At 44.0% G+C, this 25,927-nt stretch overlaps 1 protein-coding gene and 1 pseudogene across 3 annotated transcripts in view; both read right to left on the minus strand.

Moving 5' to 3' along the window:
* PKP4 (plakophilin 4) overlaps positions 1-25,927 on the minus strand; it is a 287,449-nt gene that overhangs the window by 231,100 nt on the left and 30,422 nt on the right. For all 3 annotated transcript variants that reach the window (XM_033944462.1, XM_033944460.1, XM_033944461.1), the window contains exon 2: positions 17,643-17,795. The gene's annotated coding sequence lies outside the window, so the exon portion shown is untranslated. The remainder of the gene's footprint in view (positions 1-17,642; positions 17,796-25,927) is intronic.
* Positions 14,930-16,621, minus strand: LOC117360416 (annotated as a pseudogene).

Raw genomic sequence — 25,927 nt, forward strand, 5'->3', positions numbered from 1 at the left:
AACATTCCACTATCAAAACAAAGAGATTGACCCTTGGAAATCCACAGAGAAAAAAATCCAAGAGAAACCAAAAAAACACTGTGGAGTGACGATGTTCCTGAAATGGACTTATTTTAAGATATAAAAGTTCCAAAAGTCAACGTAACAATCCACATGAAAACAGGATAATCTACATAAAAATTTTAAGGACCCAAGTCCGCTGAAAGTGTAGGACCCAACACGGTCCGTGTTTCGCCAAGGTGGTCTTCCTCAGGGGTCCTTGACAGTCCTATGGTAGTAGATATGTGGAAAAACTAATCAATCCAAAAGAACGGTTCATGGAGGTTCACATAGAACACGCTGAAAAAAACAAAAGCAATCATTGCATTGCGGTTCATGGAGGTTCACGTAGAACGCTCTGCAAAAACCAAAAGCAATCGTGGTTTTTATGTGGATTTGTTACGTTGACTTTTGGAACTTTTATATCTTCAGTAAAGTCCATTTCAGGAACATCGTCACTCCACAGTGTTTTTTTGGACACTCCATTATCAACCATTCTCCATGAAAACTGATCATTTAGACCTACGGTAATCACTTATCTTTTACCAATTCACAATCCATAGTAAGGCATTGCCTTCTATCGTATAACAAATTTCCTCAAGAATACCTAATGAAGGCTTTTGTCAAATGCATTCTTAAAATCCAGCTAGTATAACGTATCACTGGCTAATGCTAAATTAATTTGTGACACTGTCAGCAGCGCCTCTTCACAAAATTGCTAGCTGAACCCAAGTTACACACAAAAGCAAAATCTTTCCTTATAACACACAAAGAACGGTCTGCCTTCCCTTTCCTTTGCAGGATTCAAACAGTATAATAGCTTCTTCAGAGTGAGAGCATATTCCTAGGGCCTTCCATCTCATCTGAACCTTTGATTTCTTTTCTTTTTTTTGTAAGTCTCTTGCTTGACCAAAGTCATAATAAATGCCCCTTTCAAGACGGTTTGGGAATCTTGTCTATACCCCATTCACCCAATTAAATCCAACCCAGTTAGCCACATATTTACATAACAACATAAGAACAGCCTTACTGGGTCAGACCAATAGTCCAACAAGCCCAGTAGCCTGCTCTCATGGTGGCCACCCCAGGTCACTAGTACCTAGCCAAAACCCAAGGTGTGGCAATTTTCCATGCTACCGATTGCAGGGCAAGCAGTGGCTTCCCCCATGTCTCTCTCAATAACAGACTATGGACTTTTCCTCCAGGAACTTGTCCAAGCCTCTCTAAAAACCAGCTATGCTATCCGCTCTTACCATATCCTCTAGCAACACATTCCAGAGCTTAACTATTCTCCGAGTGAAAAAAATTTCCTCCAATTGGTTTTAAAAGTATTTCCCTGTAACTTCATCAAGTGTCACCTAGTCTTTGTAATTTTTGACGGAGTGAAAAATTGATACACTTGTATCCATTCTACTCCACTCAGGATTTTGTAGACTTCAATCATATCTCCCCTCTGCCGTCTCTTTTCCAAGCTGAAGAACCTAACCGTTTTAGTCTTTCCTCATACGAGAGGAGTTCCATCCCCTTTATCATCTTGGTCTCTCTTCTTTGAACCTTTTCTAGCGCCCTTGTATCTTTCTTGAGATAAGGAGACCAGAATTGAACGCAATACTCCAGATGAGGTCGCACCATGGAGCGATACAGGGGCATTATAACATTCTTAGTCTTGTTAACCATCCCTTTCTTAATAATTCCTAGCATCCAATTCGTTTTCTAGGCTGCCACCGCACATTGGGCCGAAGATTTCATCGTATTGTCTATGATGACACCCAGATCCTTTTCTTGGGTGCTAATCCCCAAGGTGGACCCTAGCATCCGGTAACTGTGTTTCAAGTTATTCTTCCCAATGTGCATCAGTTTGCATCTGCCATTTGGATGCCCAGTCTTCCAATTTCATAAGGTCCGCTGCAATTTTTCACAATCCGCATGCGTTTTAACAACTTTGAACAGTTTAGTATCATCTGCAAATTTAATCACCTCACTTGTCATTCCAATTTCCAGATCATTTATAAATAAGTTAAATAGCACCGGTCCCAGTACTTATATGCATTAAGACAAGTTGAAACATTGCAGCTCTGTCATCCAACAGAAGCGCTGAGGTCTTCTGTTTTTCCTGCTGTTATCCATGGCAGTTGTCTAACCATTAACACTTTTCTCATTTATCCTAAACCTTTTCCCAGTTGCTTGGAAAAAAATTCTTTATTGGCTTGAATAGTGTTCAGTAATTGCCTTCTTTATTCTGCAGCTGTGAATTGCACTGTATGCATCACTTCACAAATGAATTTCACAAGGTTTTTCATATGATTCAACAGTAGATCTATTAGTTAAGACATCACAAACACACAACTTAAATGGCTGCTAAATTAAACTGAATGCATAGCACTCAGAATAAAACCATAATTTTACCTTATGAATTAAGTAAAATCAGAAGCTTTATGTATTACCTGATAATTTTCTTTTCCTTAGTCACAGCAGACAAATGGGTTGTATCCATTCACCAGCTGGCGGAGGGAGATAGAGAGCACTGAGCTGTCTTCCGTGATATAGGATGGTATGCTCCCTGGCTGCCCTGTATTATCCATATCAAAGCAGAATGAACAGGAACAAACTGTAGCACCAGTCCTCCCTCCTTAGCAACAGCACTGAAAATCAAGCTATATGCACTGGAAGAAAAACGAATAACCTGCAAAACACAGCCAGCAAGGACAACTTGTGAAATTCATTTGTGAAGTGATGCATACAGTGCAATTCACAGCTGCAGAATAAAGAAGGCAATTACTGAACACTATTCAAGCCAATAAAGAATTTTTTTCCAAGCAACTGGGAAAAGGTTTAGGATAAATAAGAAAAGTGTTAATGGTTAGACAACTGCCATGGATAACAGCAGGAAAAACAGAAGACATCAGCGCTTCTGTTAGATGACAGAGCTGCAATGTTTCAACTTGTCTTAATGCATATAAGTACTGGGACCGGTGCTATTTAACTTATTTATAAATGATCTGGAAATTGGAATGACAAGTGAGGTGATTAAATTTGCAGATGACACTAAACTGTTCAAAGTTGTTAAAACACATGCGGACTGTGAAAAATTGCAGCGTTGGGATGTAGCAAAGCAGTTCTATTCACAGAGGGTGGGACTTAGCCAATGCTTTTGGTAATAGATGCTCCAGAAGAAGCCACTTTCCACAATGATATGCAAATCATTCCAGTTCTTAAATAGATGTTCTCATATCCACAACTTTACAACAAAATGTTCTCAATGATACTGAAGATTTATCAGACGTGTTTAAAGAGCCATCAGAAGCGGTACTCCAGACATATATACAGTAATATCAAATTCATGGAGCTCTTTGCCGCTATCGTTTCCTCATAAGCTCATACACTACTGAATCATAAGTAACAATCATATTAGTGACTTATATGTTATCAACTTCTTTAATCCAGCTCATAAACTTGAACAGATGATTTAATCAAGACTGCCCCTTTAATTTGGAACTCTCTCCCTCTACACCTTAGAGCTTAACAAAACTTGCAGAAATTTAAAAGCAGCCTAAAATGCTTTCTTTTTAAAGACGCCTATAACTGAATTTTTTTTTACACAAGTACATACTTGTGCACTACTTAACTTCCCCCCCCCCTTTCCTATTGTGTTTTCCTTTTATGTATTCTTTCTAAGAAATTGTAGTTCTTCCCTTTTTTCCCCCAATGTTCTCTGGCTATAAGTATGTTTGATTAGTTGGTGTATGTCTAATTATTTAAAATGTTTGTCTCCCAGCTATTTTAAATTACTATGTACAATGCTTTGTACCTTTGGATAAGCGTTTAATCAAAATTTAAATAAACTATGAAACTATGAAGTCCCGGTTCAGGCATTAGCTGACCCCAGGAGAAGAAGAATACTAACGTATCCCTGGAGACTTGGAGGCCTAAATCAAGCCATGAATCCTTTTTTCTCTCCAGAAGAATTGTTTACAAGATATGTATGTTCATACTCAAAGTCATCTACCAGCGCTGGGCCCCTCTTGCTCTGTGAAGACGTGTAGGAGCGTGTTTGCAGGAAATGCTATAAGCCAGGGGTGTCCAACCTTTTGGCTTCCCTGGGCCGCATTGTCTGGGAAAAAAGTTTCTGGGGCCGCACAAACGCGCAAATGCTGCAACAAGACAGAGGAGGGAGACGGCAAGACGGTAAACACCCAGGGGCAGCAGAGGAACACACTGCATCGCCCTCGACCGGGGCCGCACAAAATACTTCACTGGGCTGCAGGTTGGACACCCCTGCTATAAGCTGTCTTGTTCTGTTATCTTGGTCAGACATGCCATCTGATTAGAGGATTCATCTGAACTGGAAAGAAAATTAACAGGTAAGAACATAATTTTTCCTTCCTTAGCAACAGACTAGTGGGATATAGCAAAGCAATCCTCAATCTGGGTGGGAAGCAAATGCCACCTCCGCAATGACCGATGCACCAAATGCAGCCTCCGCACGCGCCACCACAGCCAACTGATAATGCTTAGAGAAGATATTCTTGGAAGACCAAGTAGCCGTATGACAAATGTCCTCCAAGGAAAAACCTCTGGATTCAGCCCATGAAGTAGCCATCGCTCTGGTTGAGTGAGCAAGAAGTTCCTGCAGCAATAACCTCCCTGACATCAAGTAAGCGGAAGTAACTGCCTCCCTGACCCAGCGGGTGATGGAAGCTTTGGACGCCACCATACCCTTTTTGCGTCCCGCGAATAAGACAAAGAGGTGATCTGAACGTCTAAAATAGTTAGTAATCTGCAGATAGTGCAGAAGCATCCTATGCACATCGAGCAAACGCAGGGAAGAGAAATGCAGGACGGAAGAGAGACTGGTTGACATGAAAGGACGATACCACCTTAGGAAGAAATGATGGAACAGTCCGAACTGACACCCCAGAATCTGTAATTCGCAAAAAAGGATCCCTGCAGGACAATGCCTGCAACTCAGAAACCTGCCGGGCTGAAGCATTAGCCACCAGACACACTGTTTTCACCATTGCATCCTTAAGAGTCGCATTAGACAAAGGTTCAAATGGGGCCTTCTGTAACCCCCCCAAGCACCCAGGACAGGGCTTTTTAACAGGTGGATGAATACGTTGTACTCCTTTCAGAAACCGAACAATATCAGGCTGAGAAGCTTGGAAAGAGTGAGAGACCTGGTTCCTGTTACAAGCAATGGCAGTCACTTGCACTTTAAGGGAATTATACACCAAGCCCTTGGCCACAACATCCTGTAAAAAGGAAAGAATGTGAGAAAGAGAAGCCTGGAAGGGTGAAATACCCTGAGAACTCAGCTGACAGGCTAAATGAGTTCTTCACTTCAGTTTTCACGAGGGAGGACACAACGAACATCCCGGAACCCTAGGAGATCGTAAAAGGAGATCAGGATGAAAATCTGGTCCATCTAGAGGTGAGCAAAGTGGATGTCCTTAGGCAGATAGACAGGCTAAAAAGCGACAAATCGCCAGGTCCGGACGGCATTCACCCAAGGGTACTCAAGGAACTAAGGAACGAAATAGCTGAGCCACTTAGACATATATGCAACCTATCCTTAAAAACTGGAGAGATTCCGGAAGACTGGAAAATAGCAAATGTCACGCCCATCTTCAAGAAAGGCTCAAGGGGAGACCAAGGAAACTACAAGCCGGTGAGCTTGACCTCGGTCCCGGGAAAGATGATGGAAGCGCTGATTAAAGACAGCGTCTGGGAACACATCGAAAACACTGGGCAGCTAAAGCCGAGCCAGCATGGCTTCTGCAAGGGCAGGTCATGCCTCACTAACTTATTATACTTCTTTGAGGGGGTAAACAGCCAGGTGGATAAAGGGGAATCAATAGACATCATTTACCTTGACTTCCAAAAAGCCTTTGACAAGGTACCACATGAAAGACTGCTAAGGAAGCTATGGAACCACGGGGTGCAAGGGGAGGTCCACCGATGGATCAAAAACTGGCTGGCAGACAGGAAACAGAGGGTTGGAATAAAGGGCCATTACTTAGACTGGCAATGGGTCACGAGCGGAGTTCCGCAGGGGTCGGTGCTGGGACCGCTCCTGTTCAATATATTTATTAACGACCTGGAGGCAGGAACAAAATGTGAAGTTATTAAATTTGCGGATGACACCAAACTATACAGCAGGGTTGAAAACAAGGAGGACTGCATAAATCTCCAAAAAGATCTGACAGCGCTGGAAGAATGGGCCAAAAAGTGGCAAATGAGCTTCAACATAGGGAAATGTAGGGAAAAAGAACCCGATGTTCACTTACAAAATGGGGGGGGATCACCGCTAGGGGTGAGTAACCTTGAAAGAGACCTGGGAGTGATGGTAGACACATCATTGAAGGCGTCGGCGCAGTGCGCCACAGCCTCAAGGAAGGCAAACAAAATGTTGGGTATCATTAAGAAGGGTATCACGACCAGGACGAAGGAAGTCATCCTGCCACTGTATCGTGCAATGGTGCGCCCGCACCTGGAGTACTGTGTTCAGTACTGGTCGCCGTACCTCAAGAAGGACATGGCGGTACTTGAGAGAGTCCAGAGAAGAGCAACTAAGCTAATAAAGGATATGGAAGATCTCTCATATACTGACAGACTGAAGAAGCTGGGGCTTTTCTCCCTGGAAAAGCGGAGGCTTAGAGGAGACATGATAGAAACCTTCAAGATCATGAAGGGCATAGAAAGAGTAGACAGGGACAGATTTTTCAAATTATGGGGAACCACAAGTACAAGGGGACACTCAGAGAAATTGAAAGGGGAAAGGTTTAGAACAAACGCCAGGAAGTTCTTTTTCACCCAGAGGGTGGTGGATACATGGAACGCGCTACCGGAGGATGTGATAAGCAGAAGCACGCTACAGGGATTCAAAGAAGGTCTGGACAGGTACCTGTAGGACAAAGGGATTGAGGGGTACAGATAGGAGTAGAGGTAGGAAATAGGGATAGGATTAGAGGCAGTTACAAAATTAGTCAGGGACACTGTTCAGGCAATTAGGCCTGAGGGGCCGCCGCGGGAGCGGACTGCTGGGCAGGATGGACCTCTGGTCTGACTCAGCGGAGGCAACTTCTTATGTTCTTATGAGAACACCACCAAGTATTGAAAATCCTCCAAACTCTTGCATAAGACACGGACGTAGATCTCTTTTTCGCCTGGAGAAGAGTAGAAATAACCTGTTTTGAATACCCCTTACGCCTCAGCGGAGGCAACTTCTTATGTTCTTATGAGAACACCACCAAGTATTGAAAATCCTCCAAACTCTTGCATAAGACACGGACGTAGATCTCTTTTTCGCCTGGAGAAGAGTAGAAATAACCTGTTTTGAATATCCCTTACGCCTCAGCCGCAAACTTTCAAGAGCCAGACTGTAAAACCAAAGTGGGAACCTGGGTGAGCAAATCCGGAGTCACCTGGAACCGCAACGGTTTGCCCACCGACAGAACAATCAGATCTGCATACCATGGACAGCATGGCCAATCTGGAGCCATCAGAAAGCACAGTTATTTACCGTAACGGATATTATCCAGGGACAGCAGGCAGCTATTCTCGCATATGGGTGACATCACTGACGGAGCCCGGATACGGAAGCCTTGCAAGCAGACTTGCTTGTAGAAACTAGAAGTTTCGAATCAGCCGCACTGCGCATGCACGAGTGCCTTACCACACAGTGCAGGGCGCATCTCCTCAGTTCAGATAGCTAGCAGAGAAGGCAACCAGGGGAGGTGGGTGGGTTGTGAGAATAGCTGCCTACTGCCCCTGGATAACACCCGTTACGGTAAGTAACTGTGCTTTATCCCAGAACAAGCAGGCAGCCTATTCTCACATATGGGTGACCTCTAAGCTAACCAGAATGGGATGGTGGGAGCGTTGGCAAATTAGGAGAATAAATTTTGTAATACTCTCTGGCCAAAATGGCCATCCCGTCTGGAGAAAACATCAAGACAATAGTGAGAAGTGAAAGTATGAACCGAGGACCAAGTAGCAGCTTTGCAAATTTCCTCAATAGGTGTAGATCTGAGGAAAGCTACTGAAGCTGCCATTGCTCTGACTTTATGGGCTGTGACTATACTCTGTAGGTGTAATCCAGCCTGGGCATAGCAGAATGAGATACAAGCCGCCATCCAGTTGGAGATGGTATGCTTAGAGATTGGATGTCCCAACTTGTTTGGATCGAAGGAGACAAAAAGTTAAGGAGCAGTTCTGTGTGGTTTGGTGAATTTCCAAATAGAAGGCCAAAGCACGTTTAAAGTCCAGAGTATGAAGAGCTGATTCTCCAGGATGAGAATGAGGCTTTGGAAAGAATACTGGAAGAACAATGGATTGGTTGAGATGAAATTGTGAAACCACTTTAGGGAGGAATTTAGGATGAGTAAGGAGGACCACCTTGTCATGATGGAACACAGTGAAAGGTGGATCAGCAACTAAAGCTTGCAGCTCACTGACTCTTCAAGCAGAAGTGAGGGCAATGAGAAACACCACTTTCCAAGTGAGATACTTCAGATGAGCCGTAGACATTGGTTCAAATGGAGGCTTCATCAATTGAGCAATAACAATATTGAGGACCCAAACCACTGGAGGCGGTTTGGGAGGAGGTTTGACATTGAAAAGTCCTTTCATGAATCTGGAAACCACCGGATGAGCAGAGAGGGGTTTCCCTTCAATAGGCTGATAGAAAACAGCAATTGCACTGAGATGGACTCAGATCGATGTAGACTTGAGGCCAGAGGTGGATAAGTGTAAAAGGTAATCTAAAACAGAAGATAAGGAGGAATGTTGAGGCTCCTTATCGTGAGAAAAACACCACGTAGAAAATCTAGTCCATTTTGGTGATAGCATTGTCTAGTGGTAGGCTTCCTAGAAGCCTCTAAAATGTCTCTTACAGGTTGAGAAAACTGAAGAGGAGTTATGTTGAGAGATACCAAGCTGTCAGGTGTAGAGACTGCAGGTTGAGATGAAGCGGAGAACCCTGACTCTGTTTAAACAGAGATGGAAAAACTGGTAGAAGAAATGGCTCCCTGCTGCTGAGTTGAAGTAGAAGGGAGTACCAAGGTTGTCTTGGCCACCGAGGAACAATCAGAATCATGATGGCATGATCGTTCTTCAACTTGACAAGAGTCTTGAGAATTAGAGGGAATGGAGGGAATGCGTACAGGAAGAGATTCGTCCATTCCAGAAGAAAAGCATCTGCCTTGAGGTGATGAGGAGAATATATCCTGGAGCAGAACTGAGGCAGTTTGTGGTTGTGGGGAGCTGCAAAGAGATCTATCTGAGGCATTCCCACTGTGAAAAAATGTGATGAAGAGGCGAGGAATGGAGTGTCCATTCGTGAGGTTGCAGAAGATGACTCAAGTCATCCGCCAAGCAATTTTTCACCCCTTGGATGTAGACAGCTTTGAGGAAGGTGTTGTGGCAAATTGCCCAGTCCCAAACCTTCAGAGCTTCTTGACAAAGGGAGGAAGATCCTGTCCCTCCTTTTTTGTTGACATAGTACATGGCGACTTAGTTGTCCGTCCGATTAAGGACTAACTGGTCGTGAAGAAGATGTTGAAAAGCTGAGAGCCTTGAAGATCATTCTGAGTTCCAACAGATTGATGTGACATTGACGATCCGTACTGGTCCAGTGGCCTTGAGTAAGGAGTCCATCGAGATGAGCGCCCCAAGCTTAGGTTGAGGAATCTGTTGTGAGGACTTTCTGATGGGGGGGGGGGTTTGAAACAGCAAGCCTCTGGAGAGATTGGAAGAGAGCATCCACCAGCGGAGAGACTGTCTCAATGAAAGAGTGACTGCAATGTGTCGAGAAAGTGAGTCACAAACCTGCGTCCACTGAGATGCCAGGGTCCACTGAGGAATTCTGAATTGAAGTCTGGCAAAAGGAGTCACGTGTACTGTGGAGGCCATGTGACCCAGTAGCACCATCATGTGTCTCGCTGAGATGGAAGAGCGGGAAGATTCTGTATGACAGAGTTGAAGGAGAGCTTCCAGACGTGGTTGCGGAAGGAATGCAACGAGTTGGATAGTGTCCGGAACAGCTCTTATGAATTGTAGATTCTGAGAGGGTTGAAGTTGTGATTTGGGAAAGTTGATTTCAAATCCCAAACTTTGTAGGAACCACGTAGTCCGTTGGGTCACTACAATAACCCCCTGAGATGTTGAATCTTTGATGAGCCAGTCGTCTAGGTAGGGAAATACCTGAAGACCATGATTCCTTAGAGCTACTGCTACCACTACCAGGCACTTGGTGAATACTCTGGGAGAGGAAGCTAGGCTAAAGGGCAGCACTCTATATTGATAATGCAGATTCCCCACCCGAAATCTGAGATATTTCCAGGAGGCCGGATGAATGGGAATATGAGTATAGGCCTCCTTTGAGATCCAGAGAGCATAACCAGTCATTCTGCTCGAGAAGGGGATAAAGGGATGCCAGGGACAACATTCAAAATTTTTCCTTGACTAAAAATTTGTTGAGAGCCCTGAGATCCAGAATGGGTCGCAGATCGCCCTTCTTATTCGGAACAAGGAAGTAACGTGAGTAAAACCCCCTGTTCTGCTGGTCCAAAGGAACTGGTTTGATGGCATACAGACAAAGCAGAGCTTGAGCTTCCTGAAGAAGGGCCATCTGGAAGGATACTCTCTTGGAGGAAGCTCTGGTAGAACCTGAGTGAAATGAAGAGAGTATCCTTCCCTGATGATTGACAGCACCCAGAAGTCAGAAGTGATGGTCTCCCATCGGTGGTAAAAATGATGGAGATGACCTCCAATAGGGGGAAGATAGGTCAGAGACAGAACGGTGGAGGTTATGCTCTGTGTTAAACAGTTAAAAAAGGCTGTGTAGCCTTAGGTGCAGCAGAAGGTTGAGATTTCTGTTGCTTCTGATTCTGCTGTTTCTTGAGGAGGGCGAGTGTAAGGAGCTGCTCTCGGAGCAAAACGCCTCTGGAAGATTGGAGGAGGGCGTGTAGGCTTGGCAGGAGCTGGCTTGGGCTTTGGTCTGACAATAGAAGCAATGGATTTTTCATGTTCAAACAATTTCTTAGTGGCTGCCTCAATAGATTCATCGAAGAGGTCACTGCCTGCACAAGGAACATTAGCCAAGCGGTCCTGAAGATTAGGGTCCATGTCAATGGTGTGACGCCAGGCTAGGCGGCGCATTTCTACAGAACAAGCAGTCACCCTGGCGGACAACTCAAAGGCATCATAAGAAGACTGAAGTAGATGTAATCTGAGTTGTGACAGAGTAGCTATGACTTCTTGAAATTCAAAGTCCTTTTGAGTATCTAGATAACTGAGAAATTTAGGAAGAAGATCAATGAGGAACTTGAAATAAGTGACAAAATGGAAATTGTAATTGAGGACTTTAGAGGACATCATGGCATTTTGGTAGAGGCGACGTCCAAACTTGTCCATAGTTTTCCCTTCCCTTCCAGGAGGAACAGTAGCATAAACCTTGGAAGGATGGGACCTTTTCAAGGAGGACACCACAAGTAAGGATTGGTGAGACAACTGCGAATTCTCAAATCCTTTGCAATGTAGAGTTTTATACCTGGAGTCCAACTTGCCTGGAACAGCAGGAATTGCATAAGGAGTCTCCAGGCATCGTGTAAAGGTCTGAGACAAAAGTTTGTGAAGAGGAAGCTTAAGTGACTCTGCAGGAGGTTGAGGAAGATGCATGACTTTGAGATATTCCTTAGAGTATTTAGAACCAGCATCCAATTGAAGGTCCAGGTCAGCAGCCATCTGACGAAGAAAAGAGGAGAAAGATAGCAGATCTGCTAATGCCTTGCCTCGAGAAGAACCCGAAGGGTGGCTTGTACAGATTCCCGCTTGGCCACCCTCGTGCACGGAGACACCAAGAAAGAATCTGCGAGGCCTGGTGCAAAAGTACTACAAACTCCGGGGAAAAATGAGTCACCAGTGTTCCCACCGGCAGAGCAGAAAACTGCCCCTGCATCACAGTCGTTCCCGACAGACAAGGAAGCCCGAGTACTGAATCCTGACTTCTCACAACTTCCGACTCGATTGGAGCCGAAGTCGCATCGCCGAGAGAGAAGGGGAGCGCGGGCAACCTTCATCTGCACCGAAAACAGCAGACTCGCCCGGCGCCATGTTGCCCTCCTCCACCGCAGCATTCATGCAACTGGCCGCACACAACCCCGACGGTGTTCAGCGCTTCCCACAAAGCAAACACCCCTTAACCGCCTCTGCTGCCATTTGCCTGCAAACCGCGCGCATAGCACTACTAAAGCCGGTGGAATAAATCACCACAGAAAAGTAAAGGGAAAGTCTGCTTACCTGACTGAGGCAGGAACACTCGTTATGGCTGGCAGTTGTAAGCTGTAAACTGACAGAAAAGTACAGCCTAGCTAAACAAATGTTGAACTCTTTTTTTTTTAAGGGAAAAAAGAAAAAAAAAAGAGTCTCAATCCACCAGAGGGGAGGGTGAAGCAGGGACCCGGGGGGCCCCAGATGTAACTCCTAAAGCTGGCACCGCTCAGCCAGACACCCCTATCTCTCTTAAGAGAAACACTCAACAGTAGTCTGAAGAAGAAAATCTGGAAATACGTGAAATAGCGGCCATCCGCCTGCTAGAGATAGATGATACCGAAGGTACAGGGAATGTTCCATCCAAGAGGTGCACCTGTAAATCAGTTCTCTATCTCCACCAGCTGGTAGATGTGTGCTATTCCACTAGTAGATGTGTGCTATTCCACTAGTAGATGTGTGCTATCCCACTAGAATCTGGATTCATCTGCTGCTGTTGTTAAGGAACTTCAATTCCTGACTAGCCAAACTACCTTAAAATTAATCACACTTTATATCAAAATTATTCATGCTTGGAAGACAGCTAATTGTTTATCCTTAAAGTTAAACTAAATCCCAAATTTGTTTGAATCTACTCAATGCCATGTGTCTTTAATTTATGTATATATTACAAGTATAAAACATTAAAGGTTCATTGTTACCTGATTCCTTTCTCCTTCACGTCCAAGATTTGCATGCTATAAAAATATTTTTTCCTCCCCCCTCCCCCCAAGATCTGAATAGCATCCCAATTGAAGATCCTTTTATCTGCTGAGACTTTTTGCATGGGTGATGTGAAGTTTGGTTATGTCATGGATTATTGCAATGCTTTGTTCTGCAATTTGCCCCAAATTTGAAGGCTCTTCAAGTTGTCCAAAATGCTGACACCTCTTAGATTTTGTTAGGGGTCTATGTTGGACCATATTACTCATTTACTTTTAAATCTTCATTGGTTGCCCATTAATTGGCAAATCCAGTTTAAGATCTTGGTTATAGTTTTTCAAGCTTTGCAAAATGATATACCTTTGAGTATTACAACACCCTAACGAGTTATCACCCAGCCAGACCTTTAAGATCTCAGGATAAATATTTCACCATTGTCATCTCAAAAATGATCAAGCAAGTGTTTTGTTTTTTTAAATTGCAGGTCCAACTATGTGAAACAATGTTCAACCCAGTTAAGGCAAATTAATTCCATACTTTCCTTTAGGAAAATCTTAATGCCTTTCTGTTTAAATAAGCTCTTGCTGGGCATTTTACTACATTATTCCATCCTGCTTTATTGTGGTATTGAGACTGACTGAAAAGTTATCAGTCTAATTTTAAAAATATTATGTTTTTGTATGTCTTAGAAGCTTATTTTTGAAGCATATGGAAATCTCAAAATGCCCAAATGAACATCCACATCCCAATTTTGCAAATGAAGAAAAAAGGATATCCAACACTATAATATATCCAAAAATCAGGGGGGCTTATTTTTGGTGGGACTAGGGTAGGTCCAAAATCAGGACATCAGCAATTACTGAATGGGAATTAAAGTCCAAGCCTAAAAAGAAGGGTATTCTAAGTTAGATCTGTTTCAGTCACATTCAGGATACAAAAGGTGCTCTGAACAGCTGACCACTGGAGGGATTAAAGTATGAGATCTCATCAATTCCCCAGTGGTTGCTGTCTACCCCCTCCTTTTCAACTGTGAATTTCCACAGGTTTCACTCCCTCTGCCCAAAGAAAGCACATTATTGCATGTTGTTCTTTGATGGTGCAACCTTGAATGGAACATTCATGTTTCTGACCTCATGGCTGCCACAAGCTGCGCTGTGCATGGAAGAACTATCCAACAGGCAATGTACGAGTACATATGTTGCATTTTGCTAGCTCTGTTCCAGTTATCACATAATTTAACAATTGCCTTTAATTCTTGATTCAAACTCATAAAATTTGATAGATCCATTGCAATTTTTTTTATTTTTAATATTTTATTTAAAATTTTATCAACCGTCTATTCCTAGGCAGCCTTACAAAAGTAACACACAATATAGAATAAACAAGACTTATTCAAACATCCTAAATTGCAGATTAGTAGTTACATCTTAAAAAGCCATAGTTTCGTAGATCCTCACAGTACAGTTTATCCTAAAACCAGCATTAGGCAAAACATCTTTTATTGAGATGCTTCTATAAAACGTGTAGCTTTAAGCATTTTTTTAAACTTCTGAATATCAGATAGGGCCCTTAGTGTGTGTCTGAAATGCTGCAGACCTGGACTTGATATAGGTCAGTCTCAGGGGTATGCCTGCTGAAATTCCTCCATTTCCCTGGGGATGCGCAAACACTGTTCTATTTCACTATCAGAAATGTCCTCCTCTCCAGTGAATACTGGCTGTGGTTCGCATTCTCTTCAGGTCTGTTAGACACAGAGGCAGAAAGGACCTCTTAACTGCAGCCTTTCGATTCTTGCACAAGTCTCCCTGGTGGACAGCTTCTGAAGTTTTCCCTACCACTGCTACTGCCAAATTTCCAGGGTCTCCTGCTTCCAGAGCATGGCTTTTATCCTGGGTGACTTCTGCACAGACCTGCGATGTTAGAGGATTTCTCCAACATGCTGGACCACTGTCTTTTTGCTAATGCCAAGCACACTCAGCCAGGAAACTGGGAGGCCATCTTTAAGAGGACAACATGGATTTCTTTAAGCCGCTACTGTGTTGGTGAGGGCATGCCCATATTTGCCAGCTTGCAAAAGTGATGTAAAGTAGAGAATGACACGGTGGTCATTACCTGCGGCTAGCCACGGGTAACCCGCCGAAACGGTGACAAAAAAAAAAAAGGTCACCGCGACTACGGGCACAAGGCCATTCACCGCCCGATGGAGCGGTGAATGGTCTTGTCTCCACAGTAAAAGGAGTGAACACACACGGTGAACAAGTGCACGGTCCAGCAGCCCCCTCTCTCCCGCCATCCATCTGGCCGTACATCTCCCTCCCTCCCTTACCTTCTCTTCGTGGCAATTTCTATGAGGCTATGCTTTGTATTGCAGCTGGAACCTTAAAGTCGCGTCGTGTGTGACTGCTGGAAAAGTCTCCTCTGACACAACTTCCTGTTTCCAGTTGCATCGGAAAAGACTTTTCCAGCAGCCAACGTGACGCAACTTCAAGGCTACAGTTGCAATACATCGCATAGCCTTATAGAAATTGCCACAAAGAGAAGGTAAGGGGAATGGAGGTAGGGAGATGCATGGCCGGCCGGCCGGTGGGAGGGAGCTGCTGGACCACGCAAAGGGGGTGGGTGTGTGTGGGGGGGGGGGGGCGATGGAGAGGAGAAGACGTTGAAACAGCCTGAAGGGAACTGGGGAGGAGAGAGTGGGGAGAAGACGCTGGGAAGAAGATAGATTAAGAATATTTGAATCGCTATCCCTTTTTGACTCTTCCCTATCAATCTCCCCTGCCTTTTATCCTTACCTCCCCATCTCCCTTCCCCAATCCCATCCACTTTGGTTAACTCCTTCTACTTAAAGAACAATCTTCTCTCTAGGTTTGCGGGGGCAAGGACGGGGACCAAACTCACGGGACGGGGTGAGATCGCGGGGATGGGGTGGAGATGAGGACAAATTTTTTTCCTATGTCATTCTTTAATGTAAAGTACAACTCAGACGCTTTGAAGGGCACAATAATTGCCAGGCAAGGTAGGCAGCAGCAGTAATGATGGGTTCAGGGTGGTGGGCAGGGTCCTCTCCACCACTCTCTCCATGCCTTTAAAAAGTGGGCGGGAATAGAAAATGACTGCTTGAACAGTCTGAAATTTTTGTATTGTATGGTTACTAAATCCTTCAGACTTAGCACTGGAACATCCAGCTTTAATGTCTGCATATGGAGGTAGATGCAGGCAAATTTTGCCTGGTCTGCATAGATCAAGGAGCAAATGGATCCTATTGTCAGGGGCCAGTTGTGCTGGCAGCAGGTCACATATACACAGCCCCCAATCAGGATCTCCTTGACTATGCTTTGTCTTCAAAGGTTGATGGAAGATGTAGAACTTTGAATAGATCACGCACACATTTCAGACCATATAGTTTCCTCTTGCTCAGGGATTCATTTTGGCCAGTGCTATCTGTAAATCTAACTTCATGCAAGAATCCTTCCTCCGTGAACCTGAGAGTTAGGAGTCCCTCTGTCAATGCATAGCCACAATCGGCACACACCAGCTGGTTCTGTGAGTAATAAGCATCCCCCATGATGTCAATGGAACCGCAGTCTGGGCATTGCTGAAGCTCTGACATCTTGTGAATCTGCTCCTATACTTTGCGGCAACTATGACCATCAGCTGCCGGCATATCTATAGCTATATCAGAAAAGCAGAGTATTTCGACACACTGAGCTCAGCAGTCTTTTCCTTGGGTGCTAATAAAAACCCTTTCAGCTTTGAGGAAGCAGTACCTTAGACCAGTGTTCTTCAACCTTTTGACACCTATGGACCGGCGGAAATAAAATAATTATTTTGTGGACCGGCACCGGTCCGCAGACCAGCAGTTGAAGAACACTGAGCTAAGTTAGCCCATCTCCACCCAATCTCCGCCCCATAATAGTACAAATTGTAACATCATTTTTTCCATTCATTTATCATATATATATACACACACACACACACATTATAATCATATTAACAACACATAATGGTTAACCACAAAATTAAAATACAGAAAGCACACTATGCTTCTCAACATTCATTCCTACCAGAAAACAGATAACTCCATGCAAATGCAGGACCAAAAACTAAAAGTACTAATATTTACAAACAAACCCTAAGATGCAAGACTCTGCAAACAGTACAACCCCAGAGAAAAAGAAACAAATGCATTTCCTCCATGCTGTACCTTGCCTTCTGGCCTGACCCCCGGGTGTTATCTTCGGGCCAGTCCATGGTGCAATCAATGCGGAGTCTTCGGGCCGGCTCCCTGAGTGCTGCAGTGCACGAAGCTGTGGGCAGCGGCTTCTCGCGTGTGTCCCGCGCCTCATCTGGAAGCCTGCCCTCTGACGTTCCGACGTCAGAGAGAAGCTTCCAAGTTCACCACAGCTTTGTGCACTGCAGCACTCAGAGAGCCGACCCAAAGATTCCGCGTTGATCGCACCATGGACCGGCGGATGAAGAACACTGCTTTGGGCCCAATGGACGTGCCGGCCCTGTGGACTGGCAGAAAATTTCTGCGGACCGGCGGTTTAAGAACACTGCCTTAGACAGCTATTTCTTTAATCGGGCTTAAAGACATACAAACAAGTTAGTAATTTACAAGAATTATCTACCTTTTTCTGTTAATTCACCCAAGTCTCTGAACCATAAGAAATTGATATTCTCCTGCAGGACTGAAGACCGAGATATCCACTAGCTTTCATGATGATTCCAAATCTTTCACCCTGAAACACTTCTCTCCAAAGTACTTCAACCACAAACAGCATCTAGTAAAATGACAGAGAAATACAAAGTTAAAAAAGAAATGCACTCAGCAACATAGTAAGAAATCCCAAACTGGACCAACCTGCAACAACTCTCAATGTACAATTATAACAATTTTCATGCATATTGATATGGTAGTTGCACATGTCACACACTGCAAACAAAAGGTGGCTTATAAACTGGATTTACAAATATCAGTAACTAGGCTAGCCTAAAACTAGTGCTATATGCTGCAACCAGTCAACTAAGGGCAAGAGCTGCTACATAGTCCCTTCTGGGAAGATGGAGGTGTAGGTATGGGGGAGAGGAGGTTGAGCTATAAATCTGATAAACCTGCAGGATTCCAGATGAAACCCAGGAGCATGCCCCCCCACCCCCCAATGTCAAAGACTGCTGCTATTAACTAAACCAAACTTTTAATTTGATTTAGAAGCATTTATGACTCACTAATTTCAAAAACTGCTCACAGCTGACAACAAATGATAAGCTGATCATAAATTGAGAGGAGAAAGAGGATAGGAAGAAAATGTCTGGTTCTAAATCTCTACTCTGGTTCTGATTGAACTGGAAGCTCCAAGGGATAGAAAACAAACAATGAATTAAACTAATTTAACTTTATTTATTTATTTATTTATTTTTATTTTATTTATTTAGATTTATATCCCGTTCTCCCAGTAGCTCAGAACGGTCTACAAGTAAACATACACAGTAGAAGTAATTAGGCAAATAAGATGTACAATAGGTTTAGGTGCTTGGACATACAAAATTGTGCAGTATTTATCAGGGTACAAACAATTTTTCAGAGTACAGACAATTTATCAGAGTACAGACTAAGAGAGGACTATACTGAAATTTAGGAGAAGTTAAATAGGGGAGAGAAGAGTGAGGTGGGGTTTAAGGGGGGGTGTAGACTGAGGGAGATCTTTAGTTGAAGAGGAGGGTCTTTACCATTTTACGGAATGTCAATAAAGAGTTCTGTTGCCTGAGTTGGGGGGGGAGTTTATTCCAGAGATGTGGGATGAAGTGGCTGTAGGATTGTTTGTGGGCAGTTTCTGAGAGGAGGGACCTTCCAGGGGGAATGCATAGGCGTATTTCCGATTTTGAGCGGAGGGAGCGAGTGGGGGTGTAGATGGGAAGCTTAGATTTTATGTAGGAGGGGGTGGTGGCATAAATTCTCTTGTGGGTTACTGCTAGGGCCTTGAAAGCACAGCGCTGGCTAATTGGGAGCCAGTGTTCAGCGCGGAGTGCTGGGGAGACGGGATCATGGTAGTTGAGGTTGTGTAGGAGGCGGATAGCTGCATTTTGGACACGTTGGAGGCGTTTGAGATTATTTTTGGTTAGTCCATTAAATAGGGAGTTACAGTAATCCATTCTGGAGAGGACATATGCGTAGAGGAGTTGGGCGAGGTCAGGTGTGGAGATGTAGGGTTTGATCCTTTTCAGTTGGCGGAGGTAGTAGAAGGAGGTGGAGATTACTTGGGATATGTGGGCAGATAGGGATAAGTGTCCATCTAAAGTTACTCCTAGGCTGCGTACCTGATCTGTTGCCGTTAGTAGAGTGGAGTCCCATGCTAGGGTAGGACGTGTGAATTTGGTGCTTTTTTTCCTGATCCATAAGAGTTCTGTTTTACTGGCGTTTAGTTGAAGTTTGTTGTTTGACATCCAAGTTTTCATATCAGAGAGGCAATGTTGGAGGTTAGTAATTTGGGACGATCGGTTCTCGCCTAGTGGGAGGAGCAGCTGGATGTCATCTGCATAAGAGTGGATTTTAATGCTATATTTCTGCGCTATATCAATGACAGGTCTGATGTAGAGGTTGAATAGGAGGGGGGATAGAAGGGCGCCTGACTGAATATTGAAGGTGTCCAGAGAGGCAAAATAACATTTTATTTAAGATCCGTTATACCATTCTACATATTACTTATTAATAGAACAGGACACCCAAGAAGAAGAAAAAAAAAAAAAAAAAAATCACATCTTTAGTATTTTCACAGTACACTTCCCCCTCCCGATTCGCAATTTTAGGACTCGCGATTTCAATTATTTGTGATATCCTAAAACCGGAATCACCCCCACCTCTCTGGAAGTCTAGCAGTCTTTCGGGGCAGGAGCGACCTTCCTATGCTCCTGCCCCGTGCAGATCACTCATACAAAATGGCTGCCATGAGTTCCTGTTGTAGTCTCGAGAGAATATGGGAACTCACGGCAGAGGTGGGTCAGAGCCGGCCCAAAAATTATTTGTGAATTTTCAATATTCGCTGCCCCTAACCCTCACGAATATTGAGGGAGGAGTGTGGTCCATCCAAGTGGACTAAATCAAACATTTTAAAAAAGGAACAATTTCACTGTGGCTTGACATAACTAATTTTCCAAAAGCTACATCTATTGACCACCATTTTAAGGGAAAAGGAAAGGGGGTGGGGTAGGATGTGGAAAAATTATGTCTTAGGACTAAAAAAAACAAGAGAGTACTTTACTGGCAACTGATCATAAAAGTCCGATGGACCCAGTAGAACAAATATAAAACAAGTATATTGTTGAGCATGGACTTGACACGGGCCGTGTTTCAGCTAGGGTGCCTGCATCAGGAGTCCACCACAGGTAGGAACAAAGGTTCCATGTCAAATTCTTTTTTTTTTTTTTTTTGCAGATTTATCAATTTACATCAATCAAGTACTGTATATGTATTTAGATAGGAATAAAAACTTATGTATACAACATAAATCATGAATAATCAACAAAGAAATCCCATCGAGCCCACATTTTGGGGAGAGAAAAATCTTAATAAAATAGTAAGGAAATCAAAAATAAGGGTATGTACACCCTCTACTTTAAGAAAGGTTTTAACATTTATGAACTCCTATTTTCAATGAAATGTTACAACTTTCAATTCAAGCAATCCATGTCAAATTCTAAACAAAACTCTTGTAGGGGGAGGGAAAAAGCAAAACTTTCCTTGAATGTTAAAAAACTATTACTATCCTATCCGGGGACATACCATGGATATACAGTTTAAAATCGATTGAATCTCAAGGATTGAATGGCAACATTTTTTCTGAAAGATTTTTTGAGAAGTTTGGGGTAGGTGTGAATATAGCATTGAGTAAAAAGAAAGTGTTCCCAGAAGGGGTAGTAATAAAGTCTCTCAACATTCAGGGAAAGTTTTGCTTTTCCCCTCCCCCTTCTAATGTTATGATTTGAAGGTTCAAGGATGTGAAGCCAGGATGTGGAGATAATACAATACAGTATATATTGAAGAAGCTAATAGTGAGTAGTAAAAATTGATCGGCTGGGATTAAAGGACTTTGTGTGAAGTAAGGATGAGCTGGGAGATTATCTTTGGGGAATAAGGAGTGTGATTTCCCTGAGGACGCAGCGGCATTTTACAGCCATGAAACGCTGTCAGGGTCGGAGAGCTGAAAGATTAAGCAAAGATATTCTGGGAAGCTTGGTGTAAAAAAATGTAAAAAGTCTACAATTACCACAGCAAGTATTGTATGCAAACCAGTGTTCTCTGTTGGACTGTTTAAAGAGTGTATAGATATTTTCACGGTGTGAGTAGCCGATTTAATTGAATAGCAGTTACATTGTTTGAAATGTTTTGAAAATATTTAAAGTTTTTGACTACCAGAGGGGAGGTTTTTATGCCAGTGACTGAGCTATGGAGTGTGGAGAATTTCTTTGCATATCTCCTGTTAAAATTCTGAGGCTTTTCCTTCCCTCTGGTTTGGCTCATTTACTCTCCACGCATGGCAATGGTATAGGAGTGAGTTTGTATTAAATGCTACAAGTTCATTAGCCTAGTAGGAGTTGCTCCTTTGTTGGAGCAGTGCCAAAAGGTTCAGCTTCCACTCTGGGCATGTCCGCCATAAACGAGGTCGCAGGCGACTTGTCCCTTTTGAGGAAGTGAATATCGGGATGAGCTGCCAGTGAAAAATGTTGAACTTGCCCTCGAAAGCACACCAATGCTGCGACTTGGACCAGTAAGGAACTGCTACACAGACAGAAGTTCCTGCATGGCCGCATGAACCGGAAAGCCCTAGAGGGCTTCCTAGTGCGCGCCATTTTGGAGTTAAGGACCTCTGAAGGGGCAACCTCCAGGGATTCAATGTTGAGAGCATCTAGCATCTTTTTGTTTTGTTTGTTTTTATTTTATTTATAACCCGCCTTTCCCAAGGCAGCTCACAATATAAACATACATAATAAAAGACATAAAATACATGAAAAACAAACAGCACTTTCATGAATACATTTTGTTAACAGTTAACAATTTTAACAATTAAAGAGGGAAATTCCTCCTTATGAAAGACCCTCAGGCTGTGGGATCATCTGCCAGATCTAGAGGTAAATCCCACTTCAAGTTCCACAAGAGAAGCCACTGCCAAAGAGGTAACAACTTCCAGCAGTGGAAGGGTCCAGAGAGAAAGCAGGAGCAACCGTCTCATCTGTTTTTTGGATGCAATGCCCTTGACCGACTGCAACCCCAAAGATTGGAGGTCCTGGACTAGCAAAGAAGTCTGGCAAAGTCACGAGCCCTGCCCGAGACTCTACAGATGCCCGAGACATAGAAAAGAGCTGATGCAACGGAGGCTGGGCCTGTTTAAATAAATAGGTCTCATGCAGTAATAAAATAAACTCAGTGGAGACGGGTAGTCCACACCCATCCCCATATGAATGGATCCAGTCACGTCGGAGACCTTAGGGACCTGACCATCCCAGGAAACAGATCGTACCGGCTCCTCATAAGTGTGACATGGCTAAGCTATGGGGAGATTCAGAGGGGGACGCCATGCTCGAGGCCGTGAGTGAAGAGGCGAAAGTTGAAGCCAGTAAGCGAGCTTGCACCTCTGTTTGCTAACAAGCGGAGCACTTTCCCGTCAAATGTTCTCCACTTTCCACAACAGGAACAGCATTTGGCAGCTTCAGTCATGTTTTGTTGTGAACAAGTGCCACACAGTACTGGCCCAACCTCCCCACTATCTAAGAGAAGCCCCAACCTGGCACGCCTCTGAGCACTAGCAGGAATCCATGGACCAAAGCGGATGCAAGGAAAGCTGTGTTAAAGGTAAACAAAGCTCCCTCCCAACCCTAAAAGAAGAGGCTTTGCTGTCCCTGCTGCCACCTGCCAGCAAGGTTCAAGAGAGATCAAGAGAGAAGGAGCATGCCATCCAAGATAACGGATCATAGCTTTGGTGTTCTCTCTCTCTGCCTGCTGGTGGATGGACTTAACCCATGCACCTGGATTTGTCTGGAAAGACTGAATTGCTTAACAAAATATTTCTGTTCACAATTGAAGTGCCAGAAGCAGGACCACAGAAGACAAACGCAAATAGGGATGGAGGTGTGGTAGACCCTGAACAATTTTCAGAGGACTGCGTTCGTGAGGAACTAGCTAAAGGTGGACAAAACAATGGGGCTGGATGGTATACATCCGAGGGTACAGAAGGAACTGAGGGAAGTTCTGATATGCTCTGCTGTCCGACCTTTTCAATGGTCCCTCTCCACAAAAGTGGAAACAAGAAAGAGATAGGGAACTACAGGCCAGTAAGTCTGACTTCTGCGGCAAGTAAATTAATAGAATGCTTTTAAAACATAATAGTGAAGTTTCTGGAATCCAATGGATTACAGGACCTGAGGTAACATGGATTCACTAGAGGTAGGTCTTGTCAGACAAATCTGATCAATTTATTTGACTGGGTGACCAGAGAACTGGATAGAGGGAGTGCACTAGACGTAGTGTACTTAGATTTTAGTAAAGCCTTCGACAGTGTTCCACATAGATGTCTAATAAATAAATTGAGTACTTTCGGGATGGACCGGGTCAGGAATGGGTTGAATGGAAGGCAAAAGAGGGTAGTGGTCAATGGAGATTGCTCTGAGGAAAGGGATGTTACCAGTGCTGTGCCTCAAGGTTCATTCAGTTCATGGGCCTGTTCTTTTTTAACATTTTGTAAGCGATATTTCTGAAGGGCTGACAGGTAAGATTTGCCTCTTTAATGCTACAAAATGCAAGGTCATGCATTTGGTCTGCAAAATTGAGGGAATGGTAGTTTAGGGGTGAAAAACTTCTGTGCACATAAGATGAGTGGAACTTGGGTGTGATAGTATGTGATGATCTTAAAAATATAGCCAAGTTGCTACTTCTTGAACATCTCTTGGATGGGGAGGGCAAAAATCAAACCTTGGGCTGCTTTTCTGGACTTGCACTACTCTGGTCTGGAGGAATTTTCACTTATAAGTAGATACATCATTATGTAGGTTCCTTATCAATGAATGGTCTGAAGTTTGGTTTGGTCATAAGATCTGTACTTTTTTTGGATCAGTTTTCTGAGGATAGGCTGTCGGTGTCTGCGTTGCATGGTGCTCTGAGTGTACTGGGCCCTCTTAGGTCCTATGGGACCTTGGGCCAGCAGTGGGGGAGGAGGTCTAGGCGTGCCTGTTTAATTCCTGGATTTTTCTTCCCTCATTAATCATATCTCGGGGATTTCTATCAGTGTTGAACTTAGGGAGTGCCAGTTCCGGGTGTTTCACAGAGCTTATTTTTCTCAGGAGCAGTACATAAGGCAGATGGAGTTCCTACTCCGATATGCCCTAAGTGTCAACAGGGGGTTAATTCCTTTTTCCACGCTTTTTGGGCTTGCCCAAAGGTTAAGGCATTTTGGAGGGCTATTCTTCGATTTTTAGAGAGGCTCTTTTGCTAATCTCTACTGTTGTCCCCTGTTGGATTACTACTGGATCGTTACAAATCTTTTCGCGTCTCCAACAGGGGTCATCGGATGCTGTTACGGAAGGCTGCTGTTCTGGGTAAGAAAATAATTCTTGCTGTTTGGATGCTGGAGACTGCACTTGCTTTTTGGGCCTGGCGAAATTGTTTCCATGGGCTGATGATACTGGAATGAAATGACCGTATCACCTTTAAACGTATAATCTGTTTTTGTCTCTTAGGGCTCGGAGCTTAGTTTTGAATTCAATCTAACTTGGGGACTCTTTCTTTCCTTCTTTTTTTTTTCTGTCATTCTTGGGTACTTACCGTAGGGTGTTTGGGGGTGGGGAATGCAGATGGTATGAGTGGGAAGGTATGGCTGTGGTATACTTGGTTCATTTAAAGGGGGATAGATATGAGGGAAGACCTGCTGGAAGGGGCCATTGGTTTTCCTTGTCTGGGGGAGAGGGGTATCTTCGCTCGCTGATTGTCGGATAACCTTGATAGGCGGTATACAAAAATCTAATAAAACTTGAAACTTGAGTATCAGAGTACAGCTCTCTGACGAGTTGTCTTCTCTCTGCCGCGGTCCTGCCCCTTCTCTGACATCAGAGAAGGGACGGGACCGCGGCAGAGAGAAGACAACTCAGATGACATATGGCAGCTTGCAAAGATCGCTAGAGCCAGCAATCTTCTGCAGGGAAGGCTGCTGAGCGGCAGGCCAGCAAGAGGCAGTGCTGCCGCTCCTGCTTTATGGGGGAGGGTCAGTCAACGAATCGGGAGGCCGATTTGTTGTGTAAATTGATTCGAATCGTGAATTGGGCAGCCCGATTCTCAGCCTCCCTACCCAATTCTTAGCTTCCCCAGCTCCCTTGCCTGATTCTCAGTTTCCCCAGCCCAATTCTCAGCTTCCCCAGCCCCCCTGCCCGATTCTAATTTTCCCCAGCCCCCCTGCTCGATTCTCAGCTTCCCCAGTCTCCCTACCCAATTCTCAGCTTTCCCCAGCCCCCCTGCCTGATTCTCAAACTTATACTGGGAATCGCGTGGAGGAGAGGAGAAATGTTTTTGCAGCGCAAAGGAGAGAGCCAGCACGACGTCCGCTCAGCCCTACCAAGTCCTTCTGATGTAACTTCCGGTTTTGCAAAACCGTAAGTTACTTTAGATGGGGACAACTTCGGCGGGTGGCAGAGGGAAAGCATGAATGCCGTGAATGGGTCTTGAATCGGTGAGTTTGATTTTTTGCCAAACCAAATCAATTCACCTGAAGTGAATTGGTGAATCGATTCAAATCGTGAATTGGGCAGCACTAGTCCAGAGAAAGGCTACTAAAATGGTCAGTGGTCTCAGTTAATATTTTTGAGACATAAAGATCTCAATATGTATACTTTGGAGGATAAGCAGGAGGGGGAAGATATGATAGAGATGTTTAAA

This window comes from Geotrypetes seraphini, chromosome 5 (assembly GCF_902459505.1).
Source record: "Geotrypetes seraphini chromosome 5, aGeoSer1.1, whole genome shotgun sequence".
Taxonomy (NCBI): domain Eukaryota; kingdom Metazoa; phylum Chordata; class Amphibia; order Gymnophiona; family Dermophiidae; genus Geotrypetes; species Geotrypetes seraphini.